The sequence below is a fragment of the Sus scrofa genome, chromosome 2 (assembly GCF_054392235.1).
Source record: "Sus scrofa isolate SSC_HxYL_T2T_F1_AM1 chromosome 2, Sscrofa_HxYL_maternal_Yorkshire_Landrace_v2.0, whole genome shotgun sequence".
Classification (NCBI taxonomy): Eukaryota; Metazoa; Chordata; class Mammalia; order Artiodactyla; family Suidae; genus Sus; species Sus scrofa.
The window spans coordinates 112,304,909-112,318,099 of NC_139384.1; the positions used below are offsets into that span (position 1 = coordinate 112,304,909).

At 37.1% G+C, this 13,191-nt stretch overlaps 1 protein-coding gene across 25 annotated transcripts in view; it reads right to left on the reverse strand.

The window, feature by feature from the left end:
* The window catches only part of MCTP1 (multiple C2 and transmembrane domain containing 1), a 537,796-nt gene that overhangs the window by 375,857 nt on the left and 148,748 nt on the right, over positions 1-13,191 (reverse strand). The gene's annotated exons all lie outside the window — the stretch shown is intronic.

The window sequence follows — 13,191 nt, forward strand, 5'->3', positions numbered from 1 at the left end:
ACAGCAGTCTACCTATGCCAGTCCTACCATTGAAAGTTGGGTCTTATGAGGAATGGAGGAAATGGGGAGATGCTGGTCAAAGCATTCAAAGTTTGTTATACAGGATGAATAAGTTCTGGGAATCTAACACACAGCATGGTGACTATATTATTAACTATAGTTAATAATAATCTGTTGTATACTTGAAATTTGCTAAGAGAGTAAATTTTAAGTGTTCTCACCACACCCAAAAGAAATAACTATGTGAGGCAATTGATATGTTAATTAGTTTGTGGTAATAATTTTATAATATATCAAAACATCATATTGTACACCATAAATAAATTTCTATCAATTATACATCAATAAAGCTGGAAAAAAAGTTGAGCACGGTGGGGTAGATAGTTTGTCTCTTTAGTCACAGTTCTTCAGGAGCTGTGCTTAAAGAACTGCACTGAAGGAGTCTAAATTTCACCATGACCTCATAGCATAAGATACTAAAGTTTAACTGAATGTTGTTTTATGGTTTTGGGGGGGGTTGTTTGTTTTTTCTTTTTTGGCTGCCCAATCACATCCTGGGGCTAGGGATCAGGTCCCATTTGCAACTTACCCACAGCTGTGGCAACACTGGATCCTTACCCACTGTCCTGGGTCAGGGATCAAACCTGCGTCCCTGCACTCCAGAGACACTGCTGATCCCAATGTGCCACAGGAGGAACTCCCAAGTGGATGTTTGGATTTGAGAGTCTTGGGGAAGATGACCATATTTTGCATGTAAGAATGATGTGAGTTATAGCTGCTCAGTAGATTACAAAAGATTGTATTTTCTGAAGAGGGCCTCAAAAAAATCTCTCCCTTTCTACATGCTCTTCTTACTATGGGACTGACACTCTTCCCATCAAGAGGTGATGAGAGATTCCTTGCCCCTGAACAGGATTTTGACTGCAGCAGGAATGATGCTATGTGACTTCTGAGGGTAGGTCATAAAAGATGGCCCACAGTCCCTCTGGTTCTCTTTGAGGGCTTGCTCTTAGTCACCAGTCACCACACCACGAGGGATGCCAAGGAGCACATGGAGAGGCCTATATGGAGAAAAGCTGGGCCTATAGCTGAGCTCCCTGCCAATGGCCTGCCCTAATTTTCCAGGTGTTTGAATAAACCGTCTTGAAAGTGGATGTAGATGTAGCCCCCAGCTGAGTGATATTGCATGGAACAGAGACAATCTGCCTTTGGCAAGACTTGCCCCCATTACATGTCGATGGACAAAATAAATGGCTGAGGCTGTCTTAAGCCACTAAGATTTGGGGTGGTGTATTATGCAGCAAAATACAACAAGAGTAACTTCCTACTGTCTTCCTTTCTTGCCATCTTCTTTTTCTCCTCATGCTCATGAATTTTCTAGAAGATCAACCTGATCAAATTATGTCCCAGACCTTTCTCTCCCCCCAACCAATATGGATCTCTGCCACTAAACTGTAATCACCTTAAGATCGTGAATGACTTCTTAACTTAATAGAAATAATTAACATTTACTGAATAAATCAATTATCAATACATTTTGTTCCTGGAACTTTAATAGGATCTACATCAGAATCTGGACTCATAATATGTAAATTCAGTGGAACTGAATTACTCAATTAACAATACTGATTTCCTTTAATGAGTCAAAAGGAAAAAATGTAAAGAATTAATTCACTGTTTCAAATCTTAAAACAGTTTGTTCATGTAAACTGAGACATTCCTGATGAAAATACCTTATGACTAAGAAAATATGGTGTGAAAATCACTACATATTTCTTCATAAGCAGATGATGTACTATTTTGCCTAAACCTTAATAATCTGATTTTGCTAAATACTGAACTATAAATACGTAGTTCTGCTTTATCGCATAAAAGTACAGAATTAAGCAATTCTTAAAACTCAAGTATAACATTTATTACCATTTCTTAGAATTTCTAACTTTTTTGTTAACCCAATATACTGTATATGTTTTTCTAAATATTCCTTTATTCCTTCTGTAATACACAGCCACTTCCAAATTACTTCTGTAAAAAATTCTTATTTGCACTTTTTTTTTCTTTTGCTTTGCCTCTTAATGATTAGTTCTTCTCAAGGCAGACTCTTTTATCTTTAATACATTAGATTTTTGTAACACCTATTTTCTCCAAGGAGTTTAAGATGCACACGGTCTAGAAGTTTCTCTGTTTTTGTTGGTTTGTTTTAATGAACATCTTCCAGGCATTGCAATAGCAAAGGAAAACAACGAAGTTAGGAGGAAGGGATCTCAGAGCAAAGGACAGAGTAACAAGGTTACAAGTGAAGAGGAGTTGGTTTATTTGTAGAGCAGTGAGAATTCAGGGAATTGTTAACTGCCTGCCAACCATTTTCAACTTTAGAGTGCTAGCCTTGGGAAAAGAAGGTGTCCTGATCCTTCATTTTTACTCTGCTTCTGACAGTCTCATATTTGTGTCAAGAAAATCGATTAGCAATTGAGGAGTAGTCCTGATCTTTGTACATTATGTTGGATTTGGGCAGAGATAGAAGTGGAAACAGTCTGAAGTCAATGACTTTATTTGACTTTCCCTATATTTAAACTCACTGAAGAAATTAATTGATACATCTCAATGGTGGAATGGGGGAGGGAGTGATGACAATGGACTTAAAAAAAAAATGGGGAGGTACAAGAGGGCAGTGAGAAGAGTTCTGTGGGTTCCTGGCCCTGAGGGTTGATGAGACCTCCAAGGGGTAAACCGTTAGACTTAGAGAAGTGGGACTTTAGACATTCTGAATGGGGACTAAGAGCTAAACTGATTTAAAGACAGTGAAGAAATACGGACAGAGACGCATTAAAAAAATGCCACATCTTTAGCAAAAGAAAATTAGAAAATCATATGGCAGTGTTCCATTTGTGCCATACAAGGGTATTCAATATTTCTATTGTGGATATTGCGACTTCTTGAGAGACATTTTTGATAGACGGAAAAAAAAGCAATATATTTCAATAGCTTCTTTAAGAAGGGAATTGATGACCTCATTACAGTTGGTGAACAAAACACCAAAAAACTTTTTAATTCTCAGGCAGACTAAAAGGGAATTCTTAATTGCTTGTTCAGTTTGATAAAGTTATACATTTATAAAAGCAACAAACCTCTTACAACCAATACAGCTTCCGTTGGTAACAGAGAAAATTCCAAGAAGAGTCATTGCAGGCTACTCAGTTTCTACTTTGCTGAGAGCCTTATAAGAAGGAAAAGGAAGAAAGACACAGAATGCATATAAAGCAAGAAGGAAAAATGAGAAGGGAAAAAGTGAAAAGTAGTTTTACTTGGAAAAATGGGTCTGATTTAAAAATTTCCATAAACAGAAGAAGCACTAACTCTTGTAGCATGCTAAAGCACAAAAGCTTTTAGCATCTTCTGCAGCAACACAAAATAAATCTGAGTAGAACTTCAGGAACAAAAGCTAAATACCATAAAAGCCTGAAATACTTTTTTCTTAGAAAGCACAGGATTTTAATTGTGAAGCTTTTCATGAATATGAAATGGGGTAAAGAAAGAATTGGTTGAATTCTCAAAATAGCTCTCAATCCATCAATCAATATCAAAGAGCATTCAAAAACATATATACAATATTTTTCTAAATAGCTATCCTGGGAGCCCCTACTACATAACTTTGGTTGAGTCCATCACATTTTTGCTTTTTCTTGGTGTTTAAATGCATTATGCATTATAATTTTTCAAACTTGACATGTGATAGGACTTAGGGGCTTACTATTTTTAATAATTTTTCCCTGACTATAATGATAATAAATGTTTATTTTTACATATTATGAACACTCTAAAACATATAGATTAAAAATCGCCTAGAATATCAAATCTTATGAATAACTAATGTTAGCATATTTATGTCTTTAATGAATGTTTATTGAGCATCTGTTTTGTGCTAGTTCTGTCTTAGAATAAAGACAGCAGAATTTCCATACTTCTTATGAGAAGAGACAGAAAATGAACCTGCAAACAAATAAATAATATTAAACACTAAAAAATGAAGAAAATAAAACAGGCTAATATGATACAGAGCAACTGACAGGTAAGGAGAAGGGAGAGCTTGAGCAAGCAGAGAAGGGTTGGTTCAACTCGACAAGGTCACCCTTGAGCAAAATGTCAATTGATGGGAAAGAAGCAGATGTGGCAAGATCCAGGGGAAGACTCTTTGGGGGTACATAGACTAGCACAAGCAAAAAGCATTTTTCCTGCCTATTTTTAAATGTGTGTGAGGGAGGGATCTCAGTTATGGTTGGAATGTTGGGAGTTACCAGCCCAGGAACTGAAAACAACTATTGAAGTGCGATGGGATCTAATGGGGAAAGTAGAAAACATGCAACAACAATGGATGGTTAATGTAAGCAAAGAGACAGAAGTTATAAAATCAATAAAAATAAAACAATAGAGATCAAAAAGACTATGTCAGAAATGAAAGCCTTTGATGTACTCATCAGTAGACTAGACATGGCTGAAGAATCTCTCAGCTTGAGAAGTGTCTGTAGAAACCTCCGAACCTGAAAAGCAAAGAGGAAAAAAAAACTGAAAAAAAAAAAAATAGAACAGAATAGCTAAGAACTGTGGGACAACTACAAATGGTACCTACTTGTGCTGTAAATGGAAAACCAGAAGGAGAAGAAAAAAAAGAACAGAGGAAATATTTGAAGCAATAATGACTGAGAACTTCCCCAGATTAAAGTCAAACACCAAACCAGATTCAAGCAGCTCAGAGACCACTTAACAAGATAAATGGCAAAAAAACACAGAAGGAATGGTAGAATTAGAACCCTTTAAAAGAATAATAACACAAAAAGTCCATATCTGATAAAAACAAGGACAGGGAACCATACTCAATATCTTGTAACAAACTATAATGAAAAAGAATCTGAAAAAGAATATACATACATATACATAAAGAATATACATATATATACACTTTGCTGTATACCTGAAACTAACAACATTACATCAACTACACTTCAATAAAAAAATAGTAATAATCTAGGTAAAGTGCTATTATAGTGCCAACAGGTAATACATACTTAATAAAGGCTGTCTATTATTATTGTTTTTGTCTTATTACCACAAGCAGTATTTCCTTGGGTTTAAAAATATTTCAACAAAATAGAAAACAAATCCAAACCAAAGAGATCACTGAACACTACAAATTACATGCAAATCTTGGAAAGAAGCAAATTTTCCCCTGAATTTTTATACACTGTTTCTGAAATCAATCCAAGTTAGTAAAAGTGGAAAAAGGGTTTTCCAGGCAGAAGAAACAGTAAGTATAAAAGAAGGCAGAGTGAAACTGTCTGGAACATATGTGGGATGACAAATGCCAAATATGACTGAAATATAATGCGCAGGGATAAAGTTCTGATAGATGAGGCAGAAAAATATTGAGAGCTAGGTTATGACAGACCTCATAGATAAAGCAGAGTTTGGAGTTTATTCCAAAGGCAATAGGGAGCTATTCCTACTTCTTTGTAGGAATTAACATAGCTGGTGGACTTCTGAGAGAACAATCAAAACATACACTTGGGAGTTCCCATCATGGATCAGCGGTAATGAACACAATTAGAATCCATTGAGGACTCGGATTAGCTCCCTGGCTTCTCTCAGTGGGTTGAGGATCCGGCATTGCTGTGAGCTGTGGTGTAGGTCACAGCTGTGGCTCAGGTCTGGCATTGCTGTGCCTGTGGTATAGGTCAGAAGCTACAACTATGATTCAACTCCTAGCCTGGGAACTTACATATGCCCCAGGTGCTGTCCTCAAAAAAAAAAAAAAAAAAAAAAAAGACAAAAAAAGACAAAAAAATCTGTGTGTATATACATGTATACACACACACACATTTGGTATTTGAGTAAGGGTGAGATGACAATATTTCAACTATTCTACTTTATTCAACAGCATTTTCAAATGTCTTCTATAGATTCAGTACATCTCTAACATAGGTGATTCCAAGTAATAAAATCCAGGTCCTTCCTGATCTCAGAGGATTTCCAGACTAGTAGGTCAGAGAGCCTTGAAAGCAAATTGCTACAACTCAATATGCTGTGTGGTAACAGGGAAACAAATCAAGCTCTATGAATATAATAGGTTGGAGATACTCATTCTGGGGGATGGGTTGTGGCAGGGATGGTAAGGACAAAGCTTTACTAAGTAAGATGTAAAGCTTTACTAAGTAAGATGAGTGGTACATTGACTTAAACATGACCCTTGTCTCTGTCCCTTTCTGTGATCTCCAGTTTCTTTACATGTCACTCCATCCTATAACCCTTTCCCTCATATCAGAGTACCATTTCTGTTCCTCCATCTACTGCCTGTGACTGCCAACAAATACACCTTAGTCACAATTATTTATGTTATATAACCCAGGCCCAAGAGAATTAAATCACAAACACTCTATATTTAGATTTACCTCATTCCCAAGTCCCAGAAGTGAAATTTTTCAAATTTTCCTTTTTTTTAATGGGACTGAAACTTATAATAGCTCTCTAAGTTCTGTTAACCAAACTACACAATTCAGCAAAAATCCAAGTTGATTACTTTGAAGCCCATGGCTTTCGTTTTCATAAGTTTGAGATTTCCTTCAATGTCAGATCATACTTGAAAACCATGTTATGATATTTCCCCTAAAATCTGAATGTCTGGTAAAACAGACAGCCACAGTAAAAACTTTTAACAAGCAAAAGTTAACATGAAAAACTTTACATAGCTTTTGTTACTGTATGGGTTACCATAGTCAATTTAGCAAGATTAACCACCAGCCAGCTCTCCAATCCTCATGCATAAGCAGCTGCCATTGATGGTGGCACAGAGTGGCCTGTCTTACCAGGAACTCTTACCTATGGATCCATATTTTCAAGTATTAATATGTGTGTGCAGCTAGTCTTTGTCTACACCACAATGTGTGCTTCTATTATGTTGACTATTTTAATTTAGTTACTATACCAAAATCCACCGTAAGAACAAGTGTACACTAAAGAATAGATACTATATGGGAGTTCCCGTTGTGGTGCAGCAGAAAGGAATCTGACTAGTATCTGTGAGGTTGCACATTCGATCCCTGGCCTCGCTCAGTGGTTAAAGATCTGGCTTTGCTGTGAGCTGTGGTGCAGGTCATAGACGCAGTTTGGATCTAGCGATGCTGTGGCTGTGGCATAGGTGCTGCAGCCGCAGCTCCTTAGACCCCTAGCCTGGGAACTTCTAAGCAGTTACCAAATTTCTAATTAGGCTGGAAAAGTTAAATCATCATTTTCAACATCTAGCGACCCTTCTTGCTTTTATAAAGCCTCTCTCATCAAATGCTTAAATAGACAGGATTATAGATGAAATTAATATAAATTAATGTTCTTTGGGATGACTGAAATCTTCTAAGCACTTCCTTTACCATTATCTATTAGGAAAAAAATTTATTTTTACATATTCACATGTGCCATGGTAAGACATTTCAATTGGTACTAAAAACACTTCTTAAAAATACAACTATAAGAATCTATTTCAGTACACTGTATATAGTCTGTGAAATGATCATACTTGGGATACTTCTAGTGAATGAGAGCTGCTAATTTAGAAGCCCTTGGCCAGCTAGTCAATTATAGAGCTAGGATTTGAACTCAGCCACTCCAGCTCCAAGTCTATACTCTTAATCACCATGTTATATACCTTGCTACCACTGAAGCTGAAGCTGATATTCCTAACAACATAGGAAGTACTTAGTATGTGGCAGCAATTTTTTAACTTGAGATTTTATATATATATATGTGTGTGTGTGTGTGTGTATGTATATATATATATGCAGAAAGAGATAAATATATATAAATGTGTGTATGTATCTGTGATATATTTACATATCTGTGGTATATAATATATATACACAGCTGTAATAAATTTTTTTGTCTTTTTACGGTTGCACCCACAGCATATGGAGGTTCCTAGACTAAGGGTCCAATTGGGGCTGTAGCCATGGGCCTATGCCACAGCCATGGCAGCGCTAAATCCGAGCTGCACCTGCTAGGGAGAATCAGAGCTACAGTTGCCAGCCTACACCATAGCTCATGGCAACACCAGATCCTTAACCCACTGAGTGAGGCCATGGATCAAACCTGCATCCTCATGGATGCTAGTTGGGTTCGTTAACCACTGAGCCATGATGAGAACTCCTATAATAATTTTTAAAAACCAATGAAATGAGTGAAAAAAAAAACTAGTCAAAGGAGAGAGAATTATACTATTATAACTAAATTAAGATATTAAAAGAAAGTAAGAGATACATAGCTGTATTTCTGCTATGTGTTTATTTGGTATACTACGGCCATTTATTTTGTTTTAGTGAACAATTTTGACCCATGATGAATCTAAAAATGGTATAAAAGTAATAGTACTGCATCAGACCTTACACAAAGAAATAAAAGAAGAATATTTTGCTAAATATTAAGACGAAAGTTTGTGGAGATGCAAATAACTTTCTAAGATATCATCTAAGAAATAACAACAATAATAAAATCAACTATTAAGGAATAGCGAGAATCCCTTACATCTTAGAAAACACACACAGCACAACAAACTTAATCATATCCTCGTGTAGGTCTTGATGCACCCATATAACAATTTCAATAACATGAAGACTAATGACTTATATTTTATAGAAAAGGTTCTGTGTAAAATAGAAGGTGCTTGTCTAGCATTTGAATTAATTTGCTGAAAGAAAATTTTTCCCATGTTTAACAACCTTTGTTTGGATTTGAATATTTTGAAAATTAGCTTTTAGCTAAGAACACACATAAAACAATATTATTTGTTATAACTAGAGATTCTATCACAGTTAGTGAAAGCTTATCTGTATTAAGTAATAATTGACATGAAATTCTTTAAAGGTTAATTAATCTTTTCCAATAAGTAAAAAAATATTCATAACATGAAATAAGAGCCACTTACTAATATGAGTTTACTCAACATCTCAACATAATGAAAACAGAGTATGTGAATATTCACTGACATCTTAATATATTCTGCTAAAGCAAAACTTTATTTTCCAATATTCTTAATTAGTGTAATTCCTCCAGACATTCATGAAAATACAAAATGAGTTAAATTCAGCAGGAAGTACTGCCTCAGAAGTAGTAGAGGGCCCCAGACAATGGGCAAGTACATCTTGTACTTGCAAACCAAGGGGAGAAAGAAGTTCTATTGTTGGGGTTCACAGTTTTTGATACAGCATTACACCAAGTCTCAGCTTCTACCTGGCCTAACCATGAACTTAAACTTCATAAGGAGATTCCCACAGAGTTAACTCAGAAATGCACTGGAACTTGGGGCCATTATTAGGGCCTTGCTTCTCTGCCTTGTCTTGGGGAACTCTGGGACCCACACAATTAATTGTTCACAGTAATCGATTTGCACCTGAGCACCTATAACCCAAAGAAGGACATAAGAATTCTAGGAACTTGTGCCAAGTCCTCTAGAGACTTGGGCTGAGATGCAGGGAAGAAGGTATCTCATCCCTACACTCGATCTTCTTGAAGAAAGAATCCTCTTGCAGGGAGCTTCTGCCACCAGGATGGAGCGATGGGAGCACTGCTGAGGAGGAAGTCCAGGAATCGCCCCTTACAAGAGCTACCACGAGTGTCAGGAACGGATGTTAGTCTGAACAGAACTTGCACTAGGAAGTCCATCCCAGCATGATTCATCTTCAGCAGAAAAATAATTCATTTCTCAAGGGGAATGATATCCAGGGCAAATACAATGTCAGCTTTTAAGAGTCTCACATTGAGGAGCAAGAATACATTTTTTCCCCGACTATAATCTTCTAAATTCAGAGGCCCAGATCTGCATGTGGGGGCTTAAATCTTTCAATGAGTCCCTAAAAGCTCAGTGAAAGAGCAGGAGCATATAGCTCCTGGAAGGAGATCAATCTAGTTTCAGGTTTATAGTGGAAGGAGATCAATCTAGTTTCAGGTTTATAGTATATTCTGCATTTGTAATCTGTCCCCAACAGCTATCATTCTCTCTTTTTTTTTTTTCCTTTTTTTTTTTAAATAACACTTTCTTGAAGAGGTAATTCTCTGCAGGCATTTGCTGGGGAACCATTGCTCCATTCTTATGACACATGCTTTGGGTGAAGATGCCAACACATGGGCTGTCCTTGACCCAGGTATGGCCAGAATACACTATTTCCCTGGCAAAGAGACAGTTTCAGGGAAGGTGAGGCCACCTAGCCAGTCCATTGAGACTCAGAGGGTCAGATCCACAGAGACACTTCCTTTCTGAAGAAGGCCAGCTGTCAGGGCAATTTAAATCTGAAGCCACTGGAGGTCCCCTTTGCCTTCACATGCAAGGAACCTACCAACATAGAGGACAGCAGAGTCCAGGGCAGAGAGAGAAAGGGAGAAGGAACAGTGCTCTGGTAACACTAGGAGACTTGGGATTCTGTCAAGTCTGAAGCCCTGGATAGCTCAGATACTTTGGCCAGTTCCAGCAAAATTCTAATTTTGTTCATATTGGCTTTTTTATCACTTGAAAAAACAGAGAATTCTGATTGACCTGCCTATATTTCTATTCACTTCAATTCAAAAAACATTGACTGAGGACCTTCTGATGGCCAGGCCCTGTTCTAGGCATTGGGGCTGCAAAAATGAATGAAACACAGTTGCTGATCTCATGAGAATTCTCTGCTTGACAGTAAATGTAAGATTTAGAGGTTCCATATAGGTTAGTAGACCACACACTGTTTCGAAAGCACAAACCATAGATGTCTGTACTGACCTTATCTCACCGGACTGGAAGAGTCATTTTGAAGGGCAAGAAAAGGGATTAATACCCAACTGGTTAAGTATGCTTTAAAAAATATGTAACAGTATATTTTTACAGACGAATAATCAAAGAATAAAATTATACTTGAGAAGCTACTCTTTGAGGAACGGAGTACATATCTTCTAAAAACAGTATTCTAGAACACGATAGTAAACACTTTATTCAAAGCTTACTGTAGCCAAAATAACAATGTAGGAAAAACTCATACTATACTTAGTTGAGGGTTAATTATGATGGCGATAAAACAAGTGAACCCAGAGACACCATGAAACATGGGTGCACAATAATCTAAGAGTTTGTTTAGATAGTTTTTGTACTTAAAATGGCTTACTTTGATACCATTAATCAAAACGCATTTTCAAGCTGAAAATACATCAAGAAAGGGATTAATGTTCCAAGTCAACATTTACTTAAGTTCATCCTATGAATGAGATGCTCTGGAGGACAAAGCACTGAAATACTTCAGGATATTTCCTTTTAACAAGTGAAGAGGAGCATGTCCCCTTAAGAATATAGCAACACTTTTCCCTCAAACTGGATGAGAACCTTAAGCTGAGTCAAACAAGAGACCTTTCCCAACATTATCCTATTAGTAACATTCACCATTTATAAATAAAAGTAACACTTCATTACAAAAGGTTTTTTAAAGGAGGTCACAATAAAATGAGAATCAGCATATAATCTTTACAGAAATCAATCTGGTAGGAACACAAAGATTGTCATACATGGCCAACCCTAGGTAAAACAAAGAAGTAAGTGAAGTTTGGCTTCAGTCCCGACTTCGCTGAGCTCTCAGTCCTGTTAAACCTTTCTTCAGGTGCCATGTGCCCCTCACTTCCATCAATCTGGAAAGCTCCCAAAATTCTAAAGATATTTCTCTTCTTTTGTCCAGTTTTTTGACCATTCACAGCTCTTAAGTGGGAAAGAACAATATGCTGGTATATGGTTTGAAAAGCAATTTTCTTTAGCTGGGGTAGGGCTAGGGAGATGCCAATCAAGTTTCAGTCTATTTTATTTCATCATTCAGAGGCCATATAACAACCAAAAGGGAATTTGGGGATCATTTTCCAGCAACATGGCTAACTCAAAGTAAAGGTATCAGTCAAACCAGCCTGAGTGGGCACTACACCTGGGAAAAAGAAATAAGACGTCTGCACTCTACATTCCTCTTTATTTCCAAACCTCAGGGTTTATCTTCTTTTCTCCACAGTCTCCTAGTAACTATCTCTTTAAAAGATTGAGCCTTACCTGAGCTGTCATATTGCCTAAAGCAAAGGCTTTTGTCAGCACTCCCTTCAAGGGCTCAGCACTCCAGGTACAGTTATGGCAACAGCCAGCCTGACTCTAGACCCCTCTAGGAGAATCCGGTGGAAACAGAACTTTTGTTAAAAAGTCAGAGTGGTGGCCTCCTGCCAAGTTCCAATTCACACCTTACTAACTGGCATAGGACAACCACACAAAATAATTCACATAAGGTGTTAATGATTAATAACAAGCTTAATGTATTATGGCTCAAACACAAGCCAGTAAGAGATTTTAAAAGAGCAAAGTAAAGAGGAGGGAATATTACAATGGAATCTCAAAGACCTAGACAGCTTACAAAGGTTTTAGACTGATAAGACATCCCAGGTACCTTCAAATCAAATCAATTTCAAAATACTGATTCCCATCTATCATAAAGGAAAGCTGGCCTTTCTAACAACTGGTCAATCACCCATATCCAGACACCTTTCCTTTTTGTACCATCTGAGGCTGTTTCTTACGGGACATAATAGCCACCAATACACATAGCAGGGTCCCTCACACCTACAGGATGCTATAAATATTTGTCAAGGCATCTTACCATGGCTTGTAAGAAATCCAAAAGAATCACCACAGCTTTCAAAAAATGAAAATCCAGGGGAAATACTCACAGACAGAAACAATAGGTAGCTATTTTTCAATATCTGCGGTATGACAGAGGCTAGCTTTTTTTCAGTTAAAGTAATACTGAATATGTCATTCAAAGAAATCACAAAAGAAAAATGGCACTGCATAGAGGTAAAATTGTTTTCATTGGAAAAGTAGTCAATGGCTGGCATGTGAGGGTTATCTAATAAGAGTGTGGCCCATATATTTACAAGTTGACCAAGAGTCAGTGACATTGTCTTTCAGAGGCTTGGCTGCTCTCATAGACTATCCAGAGTTCAGGGATGTTCACATTAAACACATTCAGTCTTGACCACTTAGGTTTTCCCCTAACACACACACACACACACAAACAATCCCTGTATTTCCCAATATAGGAGGATGCTTTCTTTAAACAAATGCAAGACAGAATATCAGTGAAAAGATAAGAATGCTACAAACCAGAG